This window comes from Gossypium raimondii, chromosome 10, assembly GCF_025698545.1.
Source record: "Gossypium raimondii isolate GPD5lz chromosome 10, ASM2569854v1, whole genome shotgun sequence".
Lineage (NCBI taxonomy): Eukaryota > Viridiplantae > Streptophyta > Magnoliopsida > Malvales > Malvaceae > Gossypium > Gossypium raimondii.
This window is the reverse complement of record NC_068574.1, coordinates 18,737,165-18,761,637: the sequence shown is the minus strand read 5'-3', so window position 1 is coordinate 18,761,637 and position 24,473 is coordinate 18,737,165. Positions and strand designations below refer to the sequence as shown.

At 32.6% G+C, this 24,473-nt stretch overlaps 2 long non-coding RNA genes across 6 annotated transcripts; both read right to left on the bottom strand.

Annotated features, from left to right (window-relative positions):
- Positions 1-1,575: 1,575 nt before the first annotated feature.
- Positions 1,576-23,975, bottom strand: LOC105778714 (uncharacterized). 5 transcript variants are annotated; one of them, XR_008189768.1, is made up of 7 exons: positions 23,747-23,975; positions 22,740-22,780; positions 22,534-22,625; positions 21,785-21,885; positions 21,616-21,701; positions 14,418-14,538; positions 13,397-14,308 (listed from the first exon to the last, which is right to left on the bottom strand). It is a non-coding gene; the product is annotated as an uncharacterized LOC105778714 (long non-coding RNA). The 5 variants fall into 5 exon arrangements; XR_008189772.1 differs by lacking the exons at positions 13,397-14,308; positions 14,418-14,538 and adding an exon at positions 1,576-1,805; XR_008189771.1 differs by lacking the exons at positions 13,397-14,308; positions 14,418-14,538 and adding an exon at positions 11,753-12,816.
- Positions 20,250-20,776, bottom strand: LOC128033743 (uncharacterized). The gene is made up of 2 exons (XR_008189773.1): positions 20,710-20,776; positions 20,250-20,621 (listed from the first exon to the last, which is right to left on the bottom strand). It is a non-coding gene; the product is annotated as an uncharacterized LOC128033743 (long non-coding RNA).
- Positions 23,976-24,473: the final 498 nt, after the last annotated feature.

Here is a 24,473-nt window from a genome sequence, read left to right as displayed (position 1 = left end):
CCGGTGTTCCTGTCCTCAACCCATAGCATTACCACCCCTAGCCGGTCCATGGTCCCTAAGTGGCTGCTATACTGCCCTCTGAGACTGAACAAAACCCAGTCTCATAGCTTGTATCTTATCAGCACAATATGAACAATCTCTAGTCCAATGCTTTACTACCCACATCGCATACAAGCCCCTAATCTCCTCCAACACTCACCCGGTTAGCGTCTACCACAGTCACTGCACGGCTAAACTCTAGTAAGAGTAATTGGAACTCCCACTCTAGAAGGCCCGTCAAGTCTGACCCATTTTTATACCTCTGAATAAAAATAGAAGGCTGAATCCCTCTTATTCTTGCCTCTCTCTCGGTCTCTATTCTGGCGCTTCACTCGCTTAACCTCTTCGGTGATCTTTGCCTTATCGACCAGAATAGTAAATTCTTGCTCCCTCTGTGGAGCTATCAATACCCTCAAACTGTCCCTCAAGCCGTCCTTAAAGCGGACACATTTCTCATACTTGGATGCCACCATGCTTTGAGTGTAGCGACTCAGTCTAAGAAATTCGACCTCGTACTCGGCCACAGTCCTATCACCTTGCATGAGATTCATGAACTTACGCCTGCGACCATCAACATAGCTCGTACCTACATACTTTCTCTAAAAAGTAGTCTTAAAATAATCTCAATTTAGACGATCTGGTTATGTACCCTCCTCAACCGATAACCACCACTGATATGCCTCGTCGCGAAGCAAAGAAACTGCGACTCCAGTGACGCCTTTAAATTGCTCAGCTCCATTGGATCAGAGCGTTCAGTTACTGGCCCACAACCCTCAGATCTAGAATGAGGTCCAACGACCCTCTCTAAAACTCTTAACATGGCTTAAGATAGTACGTCGCCCCAAGCTGAGCGGCTTTAAGATCCAGTCTCAGTAGCAGGTGAAACCAGTGTCTTGTTGTTTCCAGATTCAGTATACTACCCAGAGAGGAAGACTCAGCTCGAGTCCCCCTACGACACCTGTCGTGCCCATGAGTACCTCGACCACATGTACCATGTGCGTTTATCGTAGTTTCAGTTTTATCTATATTATAAAATTTTATGCATCAGTTTCTGTGTTTATTAGCAGATGTCTTATGTTTCAAATATCAGAAGTTCAAAAATTTTAATCTCTAACTAACTCAGTACAGTTTTAGAGAATTCTATATATAATATTTTCTAAGTCCAAAAGTACTTACAGGATCGACGCTTAAGACTCATGAACCACTTACTTATCTTGAAAAGGAACAATATTTGTTTAAAGAAAATCATTCTTTTATAAATGAAAATTTGGAACCCAAATTTCACAGCCCCAGTTTTGTAACTTGGCTCCAATACCACTAAATGTAACAGTCTAAACTCGGCCTAGACGTTATAGCTGAATTAGGAAGCATTACGAAGAAAGGTTTTGAAACCAATGATACTTCATAAATCATTTATATATTCATTACCAAAAATGTTACATGTTGTCCTTTAAAGTTAACCAAATATCTCACAACAGAAGTTTTAAATCGTTTAAATCAAAACCGCGCTCATGTTTTCAAAAACATTTGTTCACATAAAATCAAAATCTTGTCAATCATCATAGTTTAAAAAAATCATAAACGCAACCAAAAAAAATCCAAAATGAATTGTCCTAAAAGTTTGGAGAGTCTAAAAATTACAAAACTCTCTCAAAAACCAAAAATTAAGTAAAACCGGTAAATAAGGATAAGAAAAATAACAGTTTTTCGACAAGTGGACATCGTTGAGCCTCTGTTGCACCGACCTGTCTATGTCTAAGGGTTACCTGAATAGAACAGACAAACAGATGTGAGCTTTCGTAAACTCAGTGTGTAACCCAACAGAGATAGTCATGCAACATACACAGAATCTCATATGCAGATAGATACAGATTTAGACCTAGGTCCTTAACAAATACAAATATCAAAATTAGATAAACAAAATCGATGTACAGAATTCTACCCCCATCCTCTACACACTATCTCTGACCTTCCCATCACACCATGTAGGGTTAAAAACACCCACCCATCCCTACACACCATATAATGTCGATGCAACACATAACAGAATAATGTGTAGTCAAGTTGCCAGAATATAGGCGAAAGGTCACCGTACAGATCACTTTCTTCGCATATACAAATCCCTCCCCAAGCACATATTTAGAATACAGATACAAAAATAACAGATTTAACATGCTCGTATATAGATAACATACATACTTAAACAGTACAGTCAGACATACATATTAATTTTCTATTTAGATCAGACTATCAAACTATCAGATCACATGAATAAGGGTTTGATTAGCCCTTACCCTCCCTACGACAGGCCCATAGTCGGTCAGATCGACCCTTGCGACCCTAGAAAAATTTTTAAAATTTTGGGCCCACACGCTCAAATTGGCCTTGCCCGTATGACCCGTACGGCCTGGCCCAAAATCCACACTCTTGTGTGGTATGCCCGTGTGGGCCTACACATCCATGTAGCTCACACACCCAATCTGGCCTAGCCTATGTGGCCCACATGGTAACATAACTGCCGTCACACGGCCTCACATTCGATAGTCACATGGCTGTGTGTCGCACATGGCTAGCCACACGACCGGTCACACGCTCGTGTGGAGTCGATAATCCCTTTTTTTAGCTTTCGTTGAACTTTGATTTCTCATGTTATCGTTACACACCTGGTTCATTTTTTATGCTACAACAATCCCGAGACCACCAGAACCTAGAAATGGCATTACCACAGCTATTTAACAACTAATTATGAATTTAACGTGAAACTGAATCACGCAAACACACTTACCACCGATAAGAACAACCCAAATTACGGTTTATGCTGTTGGAGCAAAATCCGTAAGTTCACCGACTACTCCTACACAATACATTCACAGAGAATCAATATCCCTTACTTCACACCCCTTTAGAAATTCAAACAGAAAGAATAAATCCAACAGCTTACAGAAATAGAAACCTACAGACAAGTGAAATCCTTACTTACCCAACTGCACGTAAAACACTAAAATTCCAGATTACAACGAGGAGAATACAAAAGAGGTGAACAAAATTGAAGGAGAAACGATAAAATCGAAAAAAAATAGAGAAGGAGAAAAGAGGAAAAATGTCAGACAGAGGAGGAAAATAGAATTGATGTCAGAAAATATTTAGGAAGAGAGAGAAATTAAGATTAATTTTGTTAACTCCCCACTCCATCCACTAACAACCTTATCCCCCAAAAATCCTACCCACTAAACACATCCAACTACCACAGACTTCTAACTCCATCCAAACTTTCTCTCTCAAACAACCGAAACAAGAATATCATCCACGCTCATGAGGATTCGAATACAAGACCACAGGGTAAGCTAATACCTTACCACTCAAACCAGCAGGCTCATTCTAATATGAGTTTACTAAAAATAAAATATAACCCAACCCACCAAAGATAAGGCTAGAATCAAAATAATAGAATACTCTAAAAAGTGGGACTTGAACCCAAGACCTCAGGCACACACTCAAATCACTTAACCACTGAAGCAAATACTCATTTATATCAGAACTCACAGAAACAAAGTTAAATTATTCAAGGCGTTACAACACTAACAAGAAATCATCACCCTTGTCATTGACCAAATTAGTAGCAGCTAAATCTTCCTCGTTGTTTTTAGCAGCCCTTGTATTTTGTAATTTGTAACAATCTACCTTGATGTGACCTAACTTTTTACAATAACGATATCTCTTGTCTTGCTTCCTTGATGCTACCAAAACTGAGGCTTGCCTATATGAATTGCTATTCGAACCAAACTCATTGTCGAGTTTGTCTTTACTTAACAAATGACCTTTCACATCCTCGAATGAGAGATTATCTTTGTCATAAATCAGGGTTTCTCTGCAAGAGTTGTATAAATGGGGTGAAGAGCACAATAATAGCATAGCCTAATCTTCATCGTTAATTCGAACCTCAACTTTCTTTAAATCATCCAAAAGAGTAATAAATTGACTGATGTGATCTCTAAGGTGCTCACCTTCGTTCATGCGGAACATGTATAATCGCTATTTTAGCATTAATCAGTTAGCCAGAGACTTTGTCGTGTAAAGGATTTCTAACCCTTTCTATAAGGTGAATGTCATTTTCTCCATCAAAACCTCCCGCAACACATTATTTGCTAGACATAATTGAATTGTGGATGAAACTTTTTTATTTAATCTATCCCATTTTGATTTATCCATGACTGCGGGCTTCTTCTCTGTATGGACCTTCTCAAGATCGTCCTGAATCAAAATTATCGTCATCTGAACTTGCCATAGATTGAAATTTGTGATGTCATCAAACTTATCGGTATTAAACCTTGTTGCTGCCATATCTGAACGGGTTAATTGCGAAAATCAAGCTAGCTCTTGATACTAGTTTGTTGGGGATAAACCCGGTTAAGTAACGAACAAGTAAATTAACGAAGAAATTGAAAGGATCAAACACAAATATTTTACGTGGAAAAACCCTTTTGAAAAAGATAAAAAACCACGGGAAAAAATAATTTCACTAAAACGGAAAAACGAAGAGTACAAAAGATGGAGATAAAACTAAACCTCGAAACCTGAAATAAGAACACCCAAAACATAAACACAAAATTATCTGAAAACTTGTGAAAGCTAATACCTAAATGTGTAATGAGTTATTTTTCTAGGATAGAAAAAGAGCCTATTTATAAGCTAAATTTGTAGGTCAAATAATATTAAAATAATCTACACTAATCAAAGTTGAGAAACTAAAAACAGAGTTTAACTGAGAGAAAAAAAAGCCGAAAGATACGAGACATAACTCCTCAATTTGGTACGTACCTTCCTATATATAATATACTAGTTGCTTTATCTGTCCATGTATTAATATAATTATATTTATTTGCTAAAAATTAGTACAAATTTTAAATATATTAAAAAATTAAAAGATAAATAATAATTGTATAAGTTAAGAATGTGTAAATTATATATATATATAAATTTATATATTAATTATGTCAAAAATATATATTAATTTTATTCAACAAAATATTTTTAATTAAAATTTACCTTTTAATACAAATTTAAATGTAAAAATTAAACATTAACTATAACTAAGACTATAAACAAGAAAAGACAGGATATAACAATTTTAAATATTTAAATTTAAAATATTTCAATAATTTTATAATAATTAAACTATTATTTCTTTAATATTCAAAATCAAACATTAACATATTTTAAAATTAAAAAAGTTAGTATTTTAAAATAATTTATTTGCTAAAATATTTAAATTTATTTAAGGTTTAAAAGAATGTCTTACATTTTATAATTAAAATGCGTATTGCATTTTATAATTAAAAATATCTATTACCAATTTCAAAAAAAGTATTACTTTTTTTTTCAATGTTGTTTAGTATTTAATCTCGTGTAATGTTTTTTCTATAAATATTATCATAAAATTATCAACGAATTTGATAAGAATTTTGTATGGTTCTAATATCAGTTAATAATTAAAAATTTGTTTATAACATTTATCATCATAAAAATAGTTTTATTCAAATTAGAGGTCCTATATTAGTTTAATACATAAACGTTAATGTGTCAAATAAATACAGTAGCCACTTTTCATCGTTTTAAATATGTCACTTAAGGTTATTTTTAAAGACATTGTAATATAATTTATATTTAAATAATATTTGATGCATTTGTCGATACATAAGTCTCATACACTATTAATAAATAATAGCATATTATTAAAGTAAATAAGAATATGGAAAACTTGTAAATAAATACTAATAAATTTATTTAAACATGATTAAACAATAATCATAACTATTATAAATAAATATTAATAACTCTCATATTTAGAATTTGAGTTTAGAGTTTTGACATTTATTTATAATTAATTATTATTTAATTATGCTTAAATAAATTTATTAGTGTTTATTATATGCGTTCACTATTTTTTATTTTGTTGAATGATAAGATATTATGCTATTATCTATCAATGATGTATAAAATTTATGCATTCACGATATATTAAATATTCTAGAATATGATATGATGTGAAATTGAAATTTAGAGTTTTTTTCATAAAACCGATCATTGAATCTTCTTAATATTATGCAATACAAGGTTGAGATGACCAATTTTTTTATTGGTTGCTTTCAATGTCTATACTTTTTTTAAAATTTTGATATTTAGTTCAATAGTTTAATTTATCTATTTTAAAAAATAAAATTAAAGTTTAATTAATAATATTGATAATTAGATTTTAATTTTAAGTTAAATCTTTGAATATTAGAATCACAAATATTTAAATTTTAAAATTCATTAATAAAATTTTAAGGATATTGATTGAATTTTAATTTTTACATCAAACCAATAAAATTACTAAAATTTTAAAATTAAAAGTATAATAATTAAATTTAAAAATTTTTAAAAGAGGGTAGAATTAAAGTTTTTATTTTGATATTATTATCAAATTAGATGCTGATAAAATAAAAGTAGGTAGGATTATTTTATTTTATTATTTAAAATATGGTTTTTTTTAAAAAAGAGGACTCAATTATTAAAGAGAATCTGGGTTTCTTTAAACTTAAAACCAGAAATCAGTACTTTTGATTAGGCAGTTCTGAGTAGGGACATTAGCTTTGTCATAGATGCTTTTATTAATGATGCCACTACATATAGGTTAAATTGAAATTTAAAGAGAAAAAATTATAATTGGTAAATTACTTTTAGTAATTATTAACCATAATTATCAGGAAACAATATAGACTTGAATAGGATGAAAAATTATTAAAGTAGGTGGATGATATTGCAATGGTTGACTTTCATATAAGTGGTCCAGAAAGGCATGCCAGGAACATCCACAATATACTTATCATGATGATCAAATCTTAAATAATTCATTAGTCTTTAGATACATGGCTTGAAACCTCATGAAATTAAAATAAAATAAATGCAGATATATGTTTTCTATCTAGGTAGAGATTTTGAATTTCTTTTCTATCATACATAATAAAGTGGTAAATCAATATATTTTGATTTGAATGGAGTTGTAGTTAAAACTCTTATTAAACACTAATTTAATACGGATTTATAATATATTACTCTAACTTATTTTTAATATTATATAAAATATGTTTAAATGTATATTCTTTTTAATTTAAGAATTTAAGAGTTATGAAAATTGATAAAATTAATATAAAGAAATCGAGTGAAGAGTTGACAAAATTACAACCTTCCTTTCCTTTTCATTTCGTTCATATTGTAAAGCTTTATCAAAAGAGTCCCATCGTCCCACCACCAATTTTTTACACTTTTATCTTTTGTATTTTTCAAATTATTCTTTTATAATAATAGTATAATAAGCATAACGTCCCAATATGTGCACAACTGTATTGTGGAGGGGTTGACCAAACGTGTGCCCATTAGGTGTCCTCTAAAGTTGTAATAATAAATTTGTGGAATTTCTTATTTATATAGTGTGGATGAAATTGACTACAATCTTGTTTTTCCTTTCAAATTTTCATGAATTTCTACAAAATTATAAATATAAACTTTGATATATTGATAATATTTAAGATATCATATATATATAAATATAAAATTTGATATATATAATTTTAATTTTGTTATAAATATTTTATTATTAAGTGGATGTCCATCAAGATCAAAATAAATTTGATATACATTAGGATTTTAATATTTATTAGAGGTAGAATTTCATGTTATGTATACTTCTTATATTTATAAATATAGATTATGAAAAATATTGTAAACATCCCATTGGTTAAAAGAAAAATACAAACTTCTCTTTGCTCTCCTATTTTTCTTGTTCTTTTACTTTCTTTATTCAACTTTTTTTTTCACATTTCTTTTTTAATCCTCGTCCTATTCCAAATTCCAAGCAAAAGGGCAAAAGGAAAAAAATGGGCTCAAACTCTAGCTACTTATATTAATAAATCTTCCTTACCTGTTTACCCAATAGTTTTGCATTTAGGATTCAAAAATGACATTGAGGAAAATAAGCTCCTAATGGGAGTCAAACCCACACCTTGATGCTTTAAGCATCCTTACCACTGAACCACCCACATACGCGTCAAGAAAACTATAAAAATAAGGGAAAAATATAAGATTGGTACTTGAACTTGTTCACTTCTCTCAGATTGGTACCTATAGTTTTTTTTGTCCCAGATTAATACCTAAACTTTTTTTCGCCCATTGGTTTAGTACCTGAGCCTAACGCCGTTTAAATTTTCCTGATGTGGCAGTGCTGGCCAATTGTGCGCCGCCACATGTCGTAATCTGGGAACCCTATTTGACCATTTTTTTTCATCTGTTGACCCGACCACTTTGAAAAAAAAATTAAAGACAACATTAATTAAAATTTGAAAAAAAAATAAGAAAGAATTAAAATTTTAGCATCAGGCTTTGAATCGTTTGGGAAAAAATCTATTGATTTTTCTTCTGAATGATTTTTCATTTGAAAGAAAACTATTAGGTTTTTTTGTTGAAGATCAAAAGCCAGATAATAGTTATTAACAATCACATATTTAACATTGATTTCTCATCTGAGAAATTGTTTCGATTCAATTTGTTTGAAACCTTCCACAATCTCAGATACCCTTTCGATTACCCACCCACCTGTCTAGAAAAAAACCCTTGTTTCATCATCGACTAGTCATCCCTTTTGATTACCCAACTATTTGTTGTAAGATTTAAATCGTAGGTATTTCACACAATTTTTGTGGGTTATTTTTCGTCATTGAATTAAGATTGTCATATTCTTAGCATACAAAGCTTTTAATCTTCAATGGGGTTTTTATTTTTATTTTTATTTTTTTTAAAATTAAACACTTTTGTCTAGACTCATTCTAACAAACTGATTCTTTTTGCACGTATTATGTGGTATATATTGTTATGTGTATGACAGTTTATTAATGTTTATGTATGTATATATGTATGTATGTATGTATGTATGTATGTATGTATGTATGTATGTATGTATGTATGTTTAGTACTGTTAAAAATTTGTATGTATATCATGTATGTATATTATAGTTTATATTATGCATGTGAAGTTTGTTATAATGTCTTGAGATAAATGTATGGTGCATATGCATTTGGGTGCAAATTTTGTTACAAACCCATGTGCATCCTATGTTGGAAGGGAAGTGCTGCAATGGGATTTTGACCCTGATTTTTTGTTTTATTACATGTGTGTAAGGTGGTAGTGGAAACTAGGTATAAAGCTATGAGAAAATTTGTATATTGTGAGAGTGGGTAGATTTTAGTAAGGGACTATGTGTTTGCTATGATAATTCATCATTCATTGCAATGATTAACCATATTAGACAAAGAGGGTCCATGCCTGTATATGTTGAACATAAGGTAGACACACCCGATGTTGTTGATGATACCATGTTGTTGCCTGACAGTATGGAAAATGATGTAAATAGTGGTGTTAGGGCTGGGAAACAAAATTGTAATAAAGAATTAAATTGTAATGAGAGAGTTAATGATAGGGTTGGGGAAATATTTATAGAGTTAGGTGGGGAATCTAATGTGGGACCAAACTTCAGTGAGAGTATTGATGCATGTGTTGAGGATGAGGAAAGTACTGAAAGTAGTGGGGCCAGTGATACAGACAACTCATCAGGCAGTGAAGGGGCTTTAGAGGCAGAATTTGAGGATGAGGATGAGGATGAAGAGGTGAGAAATATAAAAGCTTGGTATAGAAATATAAAGGAAAAAAATAGAGAATGAGCAAAGGTAGGTGAAAGTGGTGAAAGGGGATAGAAAAATTGTGAGGTTTCATCTGATGAGGGAGCTGAATACATTAATTCATTGGATATGGGGTCTTATGGTAGTGATTGAGATGGTGAGGTAGTTTGTAGAAGAAGCAGGCATGTAGGTTTCAATCCTAATAACCTAATACCACATTTGGAGCTTTGTATAGTGTTTAGAGAACTAGATGAATTTAAGACATCATTAGCAAAGTATGCAGTAAAAAAAAGGTTTGATATTGTTTATCTTAGGAATGAGAAGGGCAGGACTAGGGTTAAATGTAGGGTAGATGGATGTCCATTTAGAATATATGTTGGTGTAGTTAATAGTGATGGGTGTTACAAGATAAAAACTTTCATAGAAACCCATGGGTGTTTTATTACTTTTAAGAACAAAAGGACATCTTACGAGTTTGTTGGGGAGCATTTCTTAAGTAAGATTAGACTTAATCCAAAGCTGAAGTTAACTGAGATGTAGAAACTAGCCAAGGAAGAGTTGAAGTTTGAGCTGAGTAGTGGTACATGCAGCAGAGCTAGGAAATGGGCACTGGAGAAAATAAATGGAAGTGTTTGCTATGAGTTTAATAGACTATAAGACTATGCAAATGCACTTAAAAAAGTAGATCCGGAAGGCAATATAAAGGTGATGGTGGAAATACCAACTCCTCCTGAAGTTCCCAAGTTTAGGAGATTTTATGTAGGGTTTAGTGCTTTGAGAAAAGTGTTTCTAGAGTGTTGTAGACTTTTTATTTGTTTGGATGGATGCTTTTTGAAGGGGAGGCTCAAGGGGGAACTTTTGTGTGCTATGGGGAGAGATGGTAATGACCAAATATACCTTATCTCATGAGCAGCTGTGGAGAATGAAAGCAGAGAAACATGAATATGGTTTCTTAATAATCTTATTTCAAATTTAGTATTTGGTGATGGTTCTGGATTCACTTTTATGACTAACAAACAGAAGATATGTTTACTTAAATAATTCTTTGATATTATGATTACTTTATTAAACCAACTATATAATATTATTATTTTTGTTTGCATTTAGAGATTGATGGAAAATATTTCTGAGTTGTTGCCAAGGGTTGAGCACAAAGTCTATATAAGGCATCTATATGCCAATTGGAGGAAAGAAAATTTTGGAAGAGACCTACAACAAGCATTTTAGGGAGCCTGCGAATCATACATAACTGCTGACTTTGAAGAGCACATTGAAAAAATTGACCATATCAAACATAGTGTCAAGGTATGTTTACTTAGGATTGACCCTGAGCAATGGTCAAATGCTTTTTTTTTTCTGGTAGGTCTATATATGATGCAACTGACAATAATTTTTCCGAGTAATTTAATGCAACAATTTTAGGAGCTAGGTCAATATTTATAATTTCTATATTAGAAGAAACCAGATAGTATGTTATGGGTAGGATTGTAAAGAATTTGGCCAAAACTAAAAACTAGAATGATCAATTCTGTCATAAGATATGTAAGAAGTTACACAATAGTATCCAAATGAGTTCATACTGTCATGTTAAATGGAATGGAACAGAAGGGTTTGAAGTGGCCAACTTTGGTGATGTTGTAGTTGTTGACTTATTTTAGTAGTCATGTAGTTGTAAGAGATGGGATCTCACTGGCATCCCATGTCCACATGCTGTTGCAACAATTTTGTGGAAAAAAAGTTGATATTTCTGATTTTGTTTATAAGGGGTTTAAAAAATATGTTTATAAAAAATTGTAAGGCTTTATATTGCCTGCTGTCCCAAGTGAGAAATTCTAGTTAAAAACCGACATGGGACCAATTGACCCTCCTATTTCAAGAAAATGGCCGAGGGAAAAAATAGATTCAGAGAAGAGAGAGAGATGAGTGGGAGTAAATTGTCTAGAAGAGGGAGGAAGATAAAATGCAACAAGTGTTTCATGGTTGGACACAACTCTAGAAGCTATCAAACATCAACTACTATAAATGTTATTAACTTATAAGAATTTTAATGCAAAACATGTTTAATTTGGGAACTACTAACATGTTTAATTTGTAAATTACACCTTTACTAGTTGGAGTACATTCAACAGCTCCTGCTCCACCAGCTCCTTCTTAAATTGTTGCATCCGAAACATCTGCATCATCACTACCAGCTCCTTCAACACAACTAACTCCTCCCACCATGCCAACCTCTTCAACACAGAAAATACTTACAAGACTTCGTAGTAGGGAAAATAAGTTGTGTAAGGGATTGGGTTATACACCGATGAGATGATAGGGATGCAAATTTTAAATGTAGTAGCCAACCTTTAAGCTGTTTATTGTATTTTGATGACATATTTTTTAATTATGTATTTTATGCATTGTAGCCTAGTATGAGAGGGGAAACCATGGTGACTGCCCTTACCAAATGCACCAATAAAAGGAAGGACAAGGAAACTGCTAGTAGGACTCAAGAAACTAGGAACACAAAAAAGGCTAAGTCCAAAGACCCACTTAAGCACAATCATAAACCATGAAGATAGTTGATGTTAATCCATGTTTAATTTGATGGTCCTATTTTGTTAACATATGATGGATGGTTTTATTTTGTTGGATGTATTTCGATGATGGACAATTTAATTAATGGTTGTATTTTGATGGGCACTTTATTGATGTTTGTATTTTGATGGATGATTCAATTTTGTTTGTAATGGATGGTTCAATTTATGGACAAAAAATAATAATAATTTTCATTCCATTCAATTCATTCATTCTTAACAACTAATGAAAATACATGAACAACATTTCACCATCCAAAAGCAAAATAACCAAAAAAATCATTCATGATACAATTAACAATAACTTATAAGCAATTATTAATTTGTTGTCTCTGGACATTTTATCCTTGTACAATTTATCTTCTTTTCCAAACAAGTTACTTTCGATCGCATTCTTCACATTTCGTCAATATTGAGCTCATCGTTTGATAGCTTGTTTATTTTGCATATTTTACGTGCTCAACTCGACTTGTTCTTGAATTAATTCCTGCGAATTGGTGAATTTTATGTTTAAATATTATAAGGTACGAAATTTGGATGTTGTAAATAAAAAAAAGCAAAAAGGGGATTAAATTGAAGCATAGGAAATAGAAGAGGGGCCAAATTGTAAATTTGAGACATTTAAGGGGTTGGCAAGATTTTTGACCTTGTAAAAGCCAAATTTAGAAAATAAAATCTAATATTGTTTCATATAATTAGTGGGTAGGTGGAACTAGCCTAATTTTAGTATATGATTTATGTATAAATAGGTGGTATGATACACTTGAAAAATCACACCTTGATTTGGTTGACAATTAAATAGAAAATTTATTTCCTTTCTTATTTTGTGTGAAAGAAGTGTAGGTATTCTGGCAACTTTTGTTTACATTTCAATTTTTGAATTAATTGTTTCCCAAGCCCCCCCTTTCGTCTATCACAATTTCCTTTTAAATCCACTTCCATAACCAACCAAAGCATTACTAAATTCATGCTTCACTAAATTCAAATTAATTTTAGGTCAGTATTCTTTCCAGTCAAGAATCGTGAGGAATTGTATCCGTACTAAAAATCTTTCAAATCAGTATTTACCATCTCTTTGAAATATCAGGATTGACATATTCATCTCTTAAAGTTAACTCAATTTCAATTCAAAAAGCGCGTTGGGTTGCAGTCGCTTTGGCATACAGTTGGGAAGACGAGTTGGACGTGCTGAATTCGAATTTTAGCGAAAAAGTTAAGGGAGATTGTGATCAGATTTAAACGTCCAACACGGTTGAGGCCGTTAATCCGAGTTAGGTTCTTCAGAAAACAAGGTTGTTGGGGTCTTGAATTGTGAACATGTATATCACGGTTAGACAACTGATAAGGGTTGGCTTGCAGGGCGTACCGGGATCAACTATGAGAGGAAGAATTAGTGGTTAGGACGTTCTTAGTCTCTATAACTAGCTTACTGTTTGGAGGAGAAAACTAATTTTTGAGGATCGATTCAAAAATCGAAATCCATCGAGTCTAGGGCTAAGGCTTTATAACTCTGTTTACAAAATCCAAATTTATTTCCCAATTTAATTTAATTTTTGATTTATTTAATTGTTTATTTCTTCTATTTCATTTATTTAATTTCTATTCATTTTGAAACTCCCTTAATTTATTTATTTTTCAGCAGGTCGTTGAGAGTCATGGGCACGTCTATTGCCACGATTATCGGCACGACAAAAATTCTGTTCACGAGAAAAACACAAAAGTTTATCATAATCATCAATACCTGTGGAATTGATCCTAATACTCTTTACCACTATTTAGAGTTATTTTATTGTAGGAATTATTTTTATTTGGTGGTTTCGATGCTCATCATCATTCTCAAGTCTTAATATATTGTTCTCTATTAATAACATCTTATTTTCTAGCATTATTCTATCGATTATGCATCCTTCTTCTTTTACAGTTGAGTTTGTCCCTTCACTGTCACCTTCAACCCACTGAAAAAAGTCACATCCCCCGGTCTTCATTTTACACATACAACAAAAAACAAACATGATATTAAAAAATGGCAGTACACAACAATTCTCTGCAAATTGCAATGGCGGATCAAAACCCTAAATCCTGATTTACCTATTTGAACTTTGAACACCCAAAGAATTTTCTCCCTTTGTTCTTTAGAGTATTCGCGTTGCAAACGGGTGCCCTTAAACCGCATTGGCAGTACACAATACTTTTCTATGCACTTGATTTTCTGTTCGCAGAAGAAGACATGGTGAAGACTTGAAGGAAATGGAAAACGAAGAAGAGGAAAGAAAAAAAGAGAAAAGAAAGAGGGGAAAATTTAAGAGATGACCAAAGCTGGAAAAAAAAGAGAGATGCAAGATGCAAGATGCATGATGCATGATGCATGATGCAAGATGCAAGATGTTGAAAATTGTTGAAAAAAGAAAAGAAAAGAAAATGGTAGAGTAGACGATACAAAGAGAAAATAAAAGAAAAAGAAATGGTGAAGAACATGGTGAAAAATGATGGAAAATTAATGAAATATAACTTTAAAGGAAAAAATATTCAGCAGAATAAAAAAATGGGTCAAATGGGGTTTCCAGATTGCGACACATGGCGGCGTGCGATTGACCAACGCTTCCACGTCAGTAAAATTTAAACGACGTTGGGCTCAGGTACTAAACCAATGGACGGAAAAAAAGTTCTTGTACCAATCTGGGACAAAAAATCATAGGTACCAATCTGGGAGAAGTGGACAAGCTCAGGTGCTAATCTTATATTTTTCCCTAAAAACAATTACAACCGGAGAGTTTATTCATTCACGAATTGCATTTATTCATTCGCGATCAAAGATCTGATTTATTCTTCGAAGTCTTAAACGCGAGATGTAAAGATTTCTAGGAAGTTTTTATTTAATATTTTATATTTAGATTAATTTTAATTCATGATATATTATGATTGATTCGATCAACTTATTTTTTTTCTGGTTTTTTAAGGATGATGAAAGATTTGATCATAGCATTGATTTTGATTCTTAATCTTTGATTTATTGGGCAAATTTTAAATTGGTAAGGAACTTCAACAATTTTTAATTGAGGTATGATTTTTTTATTTGTTTTAAATATGATCGAATTATTAAATTAAATATTTCAATACTAATGGGTTCATAAGGTTTATTAATGAACCTTGAAATATCTTATTTTCAAATGATTTTATAATATCTTATAATATTTAAAAATGTCGTATAGTGATATTCTTTTAATATTTTAAAAGCATGGGTTAGGGTATATATATATTAATATTATGTTGTTTTATATTTGAGTATATATGTTATTTTTGTTTGGATTATCACAAAAATCTTTGGTTGTTTAAAATATATATTGGTTGTTGACTCAAACATAAGTTTTTGAAATATTGGTCCCCTTTAAAGAAAAAGAATTATGGGGATGTTTAGAAGTCCATCCTATTAGATTTCTTGCATTCCTCGAAGTGAATGCAAGCATAAAAAAAATTAAGGATATAATAATGGATGTGACAAGTGACATAATAATTGTTAGAAATATACTACTGCAAAATAAAACAATTAGCGTTCACAAGAAACCAAACATAGTGAAAATAAATAAAGAAATCAATGTACCGTGGAAGAACCATTGCCTTAGAAGCAAATTCGCCTTGATTGGTGTAATCATATAGTGGACGTCGCCCCCAAGGTTAACACAATACTTCAATATTCGTACACTCGAATAAAGAAGGTGGAACACAACTGGTATGTTTCTTCTCGAAAGGAATCAAAACTGAAGAAACTAGCAAAACCATACTAGGTTTAATTCCCAAGAAAGATTAGAGGGGTCATAGATGGTCTCGCTTAAATCTTAATCTCCTAGATAGAATTTCCCTCTCGAGTAATTTCGTAGAACACTAGTTAAAGAACAGAAGGATGAGAGAAGTTATTTTTCTCTTATTGTGTTCTATGAAAAATGAGGAGAATGACCTCCTATTTATATTGTTTTTTGAAGGGGTAAAATGGTAAATTTGCAAAGTTAGCTTCCTAAAAAATCTTAACAGTCAAATTCTAATTCTGTCAAATCGTATCTGTTTAATTTTTTTTCAATTTCTTTGCATTACCAACATTCCCCCACTAATGCAAAGTAATTTTTGTAAACATGAAAAAAAAGGTAAAATGTGAAAAGAGCAACAACGAAATTAGTCGCTTAAGCACTATGATCTTGTGGATTTGAACTAGTATGTAATGAAACGAGTGATTCTTCTCTTTAACAAGTGAATGAATCTTGAACTTGTTAAGATAGGGGTTAACTCATGACACACGACTAATCTCAAATCCAATTGATGTTTTTCGATAGATCAACAAGTTTTAGCTAATACACTTCAGGATGCTGGTAAGTGCTCTAAAAAGACTATCCAATGTCTTTCATAGAAGGTGGCTAGTCATTTACACTTACGTAGGTGATTTCATCAAGTCTATCTCAATATAGACCACCCGAATTAGGACTCTGAAATCATTAAGAGCATTTGTTAAGCTCATCCTCTCAAATTTAAATTCGGTGAATTCATCAAGTCCGTCTCAATTAGACCACCCAAACTTTAGAATATGAGCTCATTAAGAGTAATAAACTCAACCTCACACGTCAGTGAATTCATCAAGTCTGTCTCAATAGGATCACCCAAACTTTGGGATATGAGTTCATTAAGAGTAAGAAACTCAACCTTACATGTCGGTGAATTCATCAAGTCTGTCTCAATAGGACTACCCAAACTTTGGGCTATGAATTCATTAAGAATAATAACTCAATCTTATGCATGTACATTATTTGCCATAGGGATAGGTAAAATGTACATTATAAGTCTTTCCATGGTTTTGTTTGACCACATTGAAGTTAGGAAACTAAGTTGGGTATCCATTATGAATTCCTTAACCACTAGGCTTAAGACCCATCACCCTCGACGAATCAAGAACCATTTTATACTTAACCCTTTGGTTAGTAGATCAACTAGGTTCCTTTCAAACCTCACGTACTTTAAAGCAATTATTCCTTTCTCTCATAAAGGATTCTTTGCAAGTAAATTCCTAAGCCACTCTGCCTCTTGCTTAGTCAAGAGTTATAAACTCTGATTCCATCGTGGAGTGAGTAATACATTGTTTAACAGACTTCCAAGAAATAACTGTTCCACCCAAAGTAAAGATATACCCACTTGTAAAGCTAACTTTATCAGCTACCCAATTTGCATCACAACATCCCTCTAGGACTGCAGGGTATCTGAAAAATTCCAACTTCTAAGTTATTGTACTTTAATTTCACTCAAGACCATAGGGAAAAACTCAACCTTGATTACTAGCATAGTAAATTGCATACCATGAGACTCCCCCACTTACTATGTTGATGCCCTCATCAACATGAAGCCACAGTTTTAGTAACCTTGCTACATCAAGTTGACATTTAAGTCTCAAGTCTCAAGTCCATCTTACCCCTTCAAGACCAAAGGTTATGATCCATTCAACGCGCATTGAACATAGACTTGAACTTGGTCTTATCTTAATCATTAATGTAGTCTTTTCTAAGCCCATTCCTCCACTGAACACTCAAATTCAATACCACAACACATAATCATTATGTTACAACCTTGAAGAACCCTTAATGGTATGACCCTTTTTTTTTACTTAATATTGCCATGTCTTTGATACTAAAGAAGCATCCATTTGGATGTGGCACCAACTGCACTCTTGCGACATCCCATTGGATGCGTCCCTCTAGACGTGGTTTATGCCAATCGCCCCTTGTGACACAAACATAAAAGTTTTCGACATGGGAAATTCAGACACATTGGCCATCCCTAACTTAGGCCCTCTCAACCCTTCCATGGTCACCCTATTGGTTGTGGCCATCTTGGCCGATCGTAACACATGCGATACCGTCGAACTAGGTCAATCTCAATCTCAATTTTGAACTTTAATGCTCAATCACACAAACTCTAGCACACCGCACATTTCTCCGCACAATCTCATAGGTTGCCTGAATAAAATATACCCCACTAGTTCTCTTGTTCAAGCTCTCGGACTTAATAATCCTTCAGTCTACTTTGGTTAAAAACTCAGTGATGTTTAGACTAGCTCCACAAATCTCATGTATTAGTAGCTTACTATGGATAAGGCCATCATAAACACTATCCCAAACACAAGGATCCATCAATCTGCTCATGCTCCTCTGACCAACTCAAACTCAATGAATCTCTAACCAAATCAAACTCAAGGGTCCTCAGACTCACCCAAACTCAAGGGACCTTCAACCCATCTTGGCTTAATCTCGTTAGGCCTTCCAAGCCCATCTTGATTACAATAGCCCACTAGCCAACACAGATGGAGCTTGCAACCGCTCCAACACTACTTAGGCACACTCTTGTACTACTCAGGTGCCTTCAAACTGATTATTTTAGTAGGATACTTCACTTGCTCCAATAATCCTCAAGTGTACTTTAGCTTGTTGTCTGTAGGAGCCTTTAAAGGTTCTAGTAGCGGGAAACAAGAACGATTAAGTATAGACTGAATTGGGAAGTTTTGCGTAGTTTAAAGGTTGAGAATCTATCGTAGGTGAATAATTAGATGAACAAAATTAATTTTAAGCGAAAAGATTAAGTATAGATCGAGATATTTGGAATTTAAGTTTTCTATGTCGAAGGTTTTGATTACTTGAGAACTTAGCTTAGACTTATGCTTTTAATTGCTTGAGGTGAGTCATTAGCTGATTGTTGGTTGTATTGCTTTTGTGATTTATTGTGTTGAAGCTTCAGATTCTTTAGGATCTTCTACGAGCAAAAGAAAGGATAGTTGAAGCTTTTGGTGTCTAGGAAAAAGTAGTTGGTGAGTGTTTGGAATCGCTGTTTGTAGACGCGATTCATTGCGTTAATTGGGAATTTAGAAGCAGCTTAAATCCCTACTCTGAATTTTGAGTGTAAGCTTTCTTATACTCATGATTTTATATGTGAAAATATGTTGTGAAATTATGGATTAAAATGTTATATTGTGATAAGTGTAATAAGCTTATGATGACTATTGTGAAAGATTTGTTTGTGGACATATTATACGTGCCATGTGGTAGTGAATGTGTTGTGATTATAATGTGATTATGCAGTGAAAAGTGTAGCAAACTGTAAGTAATATGTATGTTTAATAACGAATATTTAGGCCTTGTGAACCTTGAGATTATTGGATATAGTTGGCATGCCATAAGATTGTTAGTACTCACCTGTATGTATTATGTTTTTGGGCATTGAGGCCCTGGGACAGGTTGGAAAGATAAGGGAATGTGAGCTAAGCTCCATTCAATGAGACATGTTTGGTGTGTTGGAGAGTGTTAGCTTTATGTTTCACTTTTTGGGATATGTTTGACTTTATGAGTCTTTTGGTGTTTTAGAAATCTGTGTATCTGATGAGTGGTGATAGAGCCCATTTTTACGTTTCATAGCTCAAGTGTAAAATTATCTATAAACATATTTACAAAGATTGTGGTATATGCTTAAATGTTATGTGATTATTATGTAACGAAATCAATAGATAATCATGGACAAATAACACGACACTAAAGTTGAAATGTTGTAATTGCCGTGTGACTCATACGGCTAAAATACACGCCCGTATCTCAGGCCGTGTAACCTTCGAATTAGGGACACACGATTGTGTCTCAGCTCGTGTACTTACCCGTGTAACTCTTTAAGTAGGGTCACATGGTCGTTTCACACACCCATGTGTCAGATCGTGTAACTCTCGAAATAGCCCCACACGCCCATGTTTCCGGCCGTGTGCTAGGCCGTGTAACTCACTGACATGCATACAAAGAAATTCTCAAATGACACACAGTCGTGTCGCCAGGTCGTATGCCACACACGGTTGAGACACACGCCTGTGTCTCAGGCCGTGTGGACCCAAAATGAACTTTAAATAACAAGTTTACCATTTCAAGCTTACTTTTAACCTAAGTAAACCATTTTCCAACCAAAAGACCTATTTAAAGTGACCAAAATCAAGCCAAAAACATTCTAAATCATCCATCTAACATTCAACCAAAATGCCACTCATAGGCACCTCAAACTCATACAAATAATGCTTACTTAAACATGCCAAAGACCTACCACAAATTCAAGCATCATATCTCATTCCATACTAAGGGCTCCTTTGGATGCCAACGCAGTACAGTGCGTTGAATTTTTTCCCCTTTATTATCAATCTCACTGCGCTGGACTGGACTCTGGACAGCCTTTGGATGTGTTGGTTTCCAGCATAGTGAGGAGTTTCTGCTGCACTGGACAACCTTAAGCTGACTGGTGATAAAAGCTCCAGTTAGGTGTAGCTGGGGCAGTAGACATTTTTAGAAGACAATAATACCCTTACTTTAATTTATTAATTTACCATTTTATCCTCAGATGTTCAACTAATTTCTTTCCCAATCTTATTTGTTTTGATTTGGGAACAAAACAATGATTTCTCCCTCGTTCTTCTTGGTTTCTCCTTGTTCTTCTTGGTTTGTCCCTCGTTTTGCTGGTTTCTCCTTCTTTTTGCTTTGTTCTTGGTGTGGGAGCTTAGGATATTCTGTTTCTTCAATCAAACTAACAAGTTAGAGATATCTTGTGTTTTTTCCCTCTATTTTCTCATGCTCAACATTTACCCTTTTTCTCAATTAACAGGGGAAGTCTACATTAATTAGTGCACTCTCAGATAGTAATCTGTATAGTGATGCAAGGTATATTTATTATTTAGAATAGTTTTTTATTTAAAATAGTTTTCCCTCGAAGCTAAATTCTTTATTAAAAGTAAAAGGATGGATGTTTTTATCTAATTGTAGGCAATGGCTTTGTGCAGATTGTTTGCAACATTGGAGGTTGGTTAAAAACTGTTGTTCTTCCTTCAGGGTGAGATGGTTTGCTGTCACTCACTGTTATTATTGTTGTTATTGTTATTGCTTTTCTTTGGAGTAGTCTGGTTCTAAATGATATATTGACCTTATCCCATAGGCAGCAACATTTTATCTTTTGATCTTTAGACCTATAATTTAGCATGCTTTACACACTATTTAGTAATATTATTACTAACTATAATTTTAAGTCATACACAATGAAATTACCTAAACATCTAAACTCAAAAACATTATAACTTAAAGCTTGTAGGGAACAAACTGAATTTCCAAGGCTTTTAACACTTGCTTAAGCAAAGAAAAAACACAAACAAATGCATGTAATTATTCCCAATAACGATCAAATTATACAATAGATTCAAAGTTAGAACAGAAAAAAAGTGAAAGGAACTCGAAAATAGTACCTCAAAGGAACTAGGATAGGAGTCAAATGGAGTCTCCCCTACTTCAATAACATCAGTCCCCATTCAATATATTTATATATCCCTGACTATATATAAACAAAGAACACTAGTCAAGTAATTAAACAGATCAAAAACTGCAAACAAGCTATAAATGATCAAAATTGCAAACCAATCAATCTAGGAAGAAGGAGATTTAATTCATTGACTTGAAATCCTGCTGTCTTCTCAAAGGTAGTAATCTTATGCACAAATCCAAAAGCTAAAAAATACCTGCATTATTAAGTCCTTTAGAAAGATGAATGGAAAATAAATCAAGTAAAAGGACTACAAAAGTCATTACAACCTATAATTTCCACTAACAAATCGCGAGAAAATAAGGAATGGAGATAACTTCAACATACCGTGTCTTAAGCATCGAGACGAAATAATAGAACATATTAACAGAATACACCTTAACAATTGCGTTGATGCATTTGATTTTCTAATGATGTTAACAAAATTATAGAACATGTAAAATCTATGAGTTTGCCGAAGTACTAGAATGAAGTAAAGCATAAAAAGAAAAAGGATGAAAAAATTGACCTATATGTGCTAAGAATCCTCAAATCTTAAAAAAAAAACAAAAGCTAACAAAGGTATAAAAGATTTTACCCGAGCATAGAAGTAAACCACCATGGCACAAGTAATTCTAAAAAATTCAGGAAATAAATGATACCATACCAAGCAGCAAAATGAGCCAACATAGCATCTTAATCCATGAAATTTTTAATATGACATAAGAAAAGAAATGTTGAAGAAACAAAGTGGCTGACAAATGTACTAAGGAACATAAAGTCATGGTAAAATAGTATGAGAAAAGAATTGTGGAAATTATTTTAAAAGAAAGAGGAAAAAAACAAAACAAGAAAAAAACAGAACCATGGTATGAGGCCAAAGTTGATCAGGAGACACATGCATTGTGCAACCTTCTTTACCCGATTCCCACTCCACAACAAAGCAAGCTAAGACACCTGATCCAAAGCAAAACCACAAACTCAACAATCCTACTGCCTCAATTCTGAAAGACCTCCTCATATGTTCTAATAACTTATTGACAATTTTGATCAAACTATTTGCTGTAATACCTCATATTGCTCCATGTTAAAGATGTGTTTGATTTCCTTTTCTGGTTTTCACCAAGTAATAAAGTCAGGGCAATCAATATTCATTTATCATTCACAAAAGGTAGAGATGCAAAAGAATATACAGTAATGTCTAACAAATGGAAGATGTACTATCTTTCTAGATGTTAAAATTCTGAGCAAAGAATCTCGGTAAATTATAAGACAAAAGCATCATTGAAAGAACCAAACTTCATCATACCACAATTTATGATTAAAATGTAAATCAAAATTGAACATATTATAACACTGAAAAAGTTGGAGTGCCGTTTGCACAAGAATACAGGTAGAAAGAGAGCTAATCTAAAATATGTTAGGAGCAATTGTAAGACAACAACGTTGAAAAAGCTTAAAATACATAAATTTCATGTCAGCATCTTGTATAAAAGCCTTGTTTTAGGCACCATCAAGCTAAATTATTTACTCCAATCCTGAATGGCAGCTCAGCACAGAAGCCATTTTCATTTGCATTAAGGTTAATTGGCTGATGTGAGCTTTCTAAGAAAACATCAAAAGCAGTTGAACAAGAAAAAAAGATGAAGAGAACATTGAGAAAAAAGAAAGAAAGGAAGTATCTGAGTGAAGTAGAAGTGATAATTTATGCACCATAAAGTTATCAACTTAAAATCAAGATTTTATTCACTTAGAAAAAACAAAACAAAATAAAAATAAAAACTGCAATAATAGCCTAAGAAAGAACCAAAAATCAGTAACCAAGTCAGAGATAATGTACATTATAAGTAATCTTCCTCCCAACTTAACAGCACCCAGAAAAAATAAAATAAAGGAATAACAATTGCAATCCCTCATCAAGAAGCCAACTTTCTTGATAAAAAAAATCAAGAAAGCACAGAGCTTGGAAAAGGGAAAATGCAACTTTTATGCATGAAGGGAGAAAAACCCAATGAAAAGTAAAGAAAGAAGTAAGGAAATCTACAGATTCAGGGAAAAAAGAGGACTGTTCAATGTACCTGAGTGTAGTAGTGATAAAGGGTGTGGAAGTTATTGATCCAAAGAGATCACAAGGTGAATGTGGACTTACACATTTGAGCAAAAGCTAAAAAAAAAGGGTTTGGGACTTTGATCGGTGGAAGAGGGGAATCAATGGAAGAGGGGAAATGAGAATGGGAAATGGGAGGAGGGCACGGTTGAAGAGGGGAATCGATGGAAGAGGGGAGATGGGAATGGAGAAATTGCATTGTATTTGTGTATTTTAAAAATAAAAAAATATATGTAGTGTATTTTAAAAATAAAAAAATATATGTAGTGTATTTTAAAAATAAAAAATATATGTAGTGTATTTTAAAAATAAAAATATATGTAGTGTATTTTAAAATAAAAATATATGTAGTGTATTTTAAAAATAAAAAAATATATGTAGTGTATTTTAAAATAAAGAAATATATGTAGTGTATTTTAAAAATAAAAATATATGTAGTGTATTTTAAAAATAAAAATATATGTAGTGTATTTTAAAAATAAAAAAATATATGTAGTTTATTTTAAAAATAAAAATATATGTAGTGTATTTTAAAAATAAAAAAATATATGTAGTGTATTTTAAAAATAAAAAATATATGTACTGTATTTTAAAAATAAAAAATATATGTAGTGTATTTTAAAAATAAAATATATGTAGTGTATTTTAAAATAAAAAATATATGTAGTGTATTTTAAAATAAAAAATATATGTAGTGT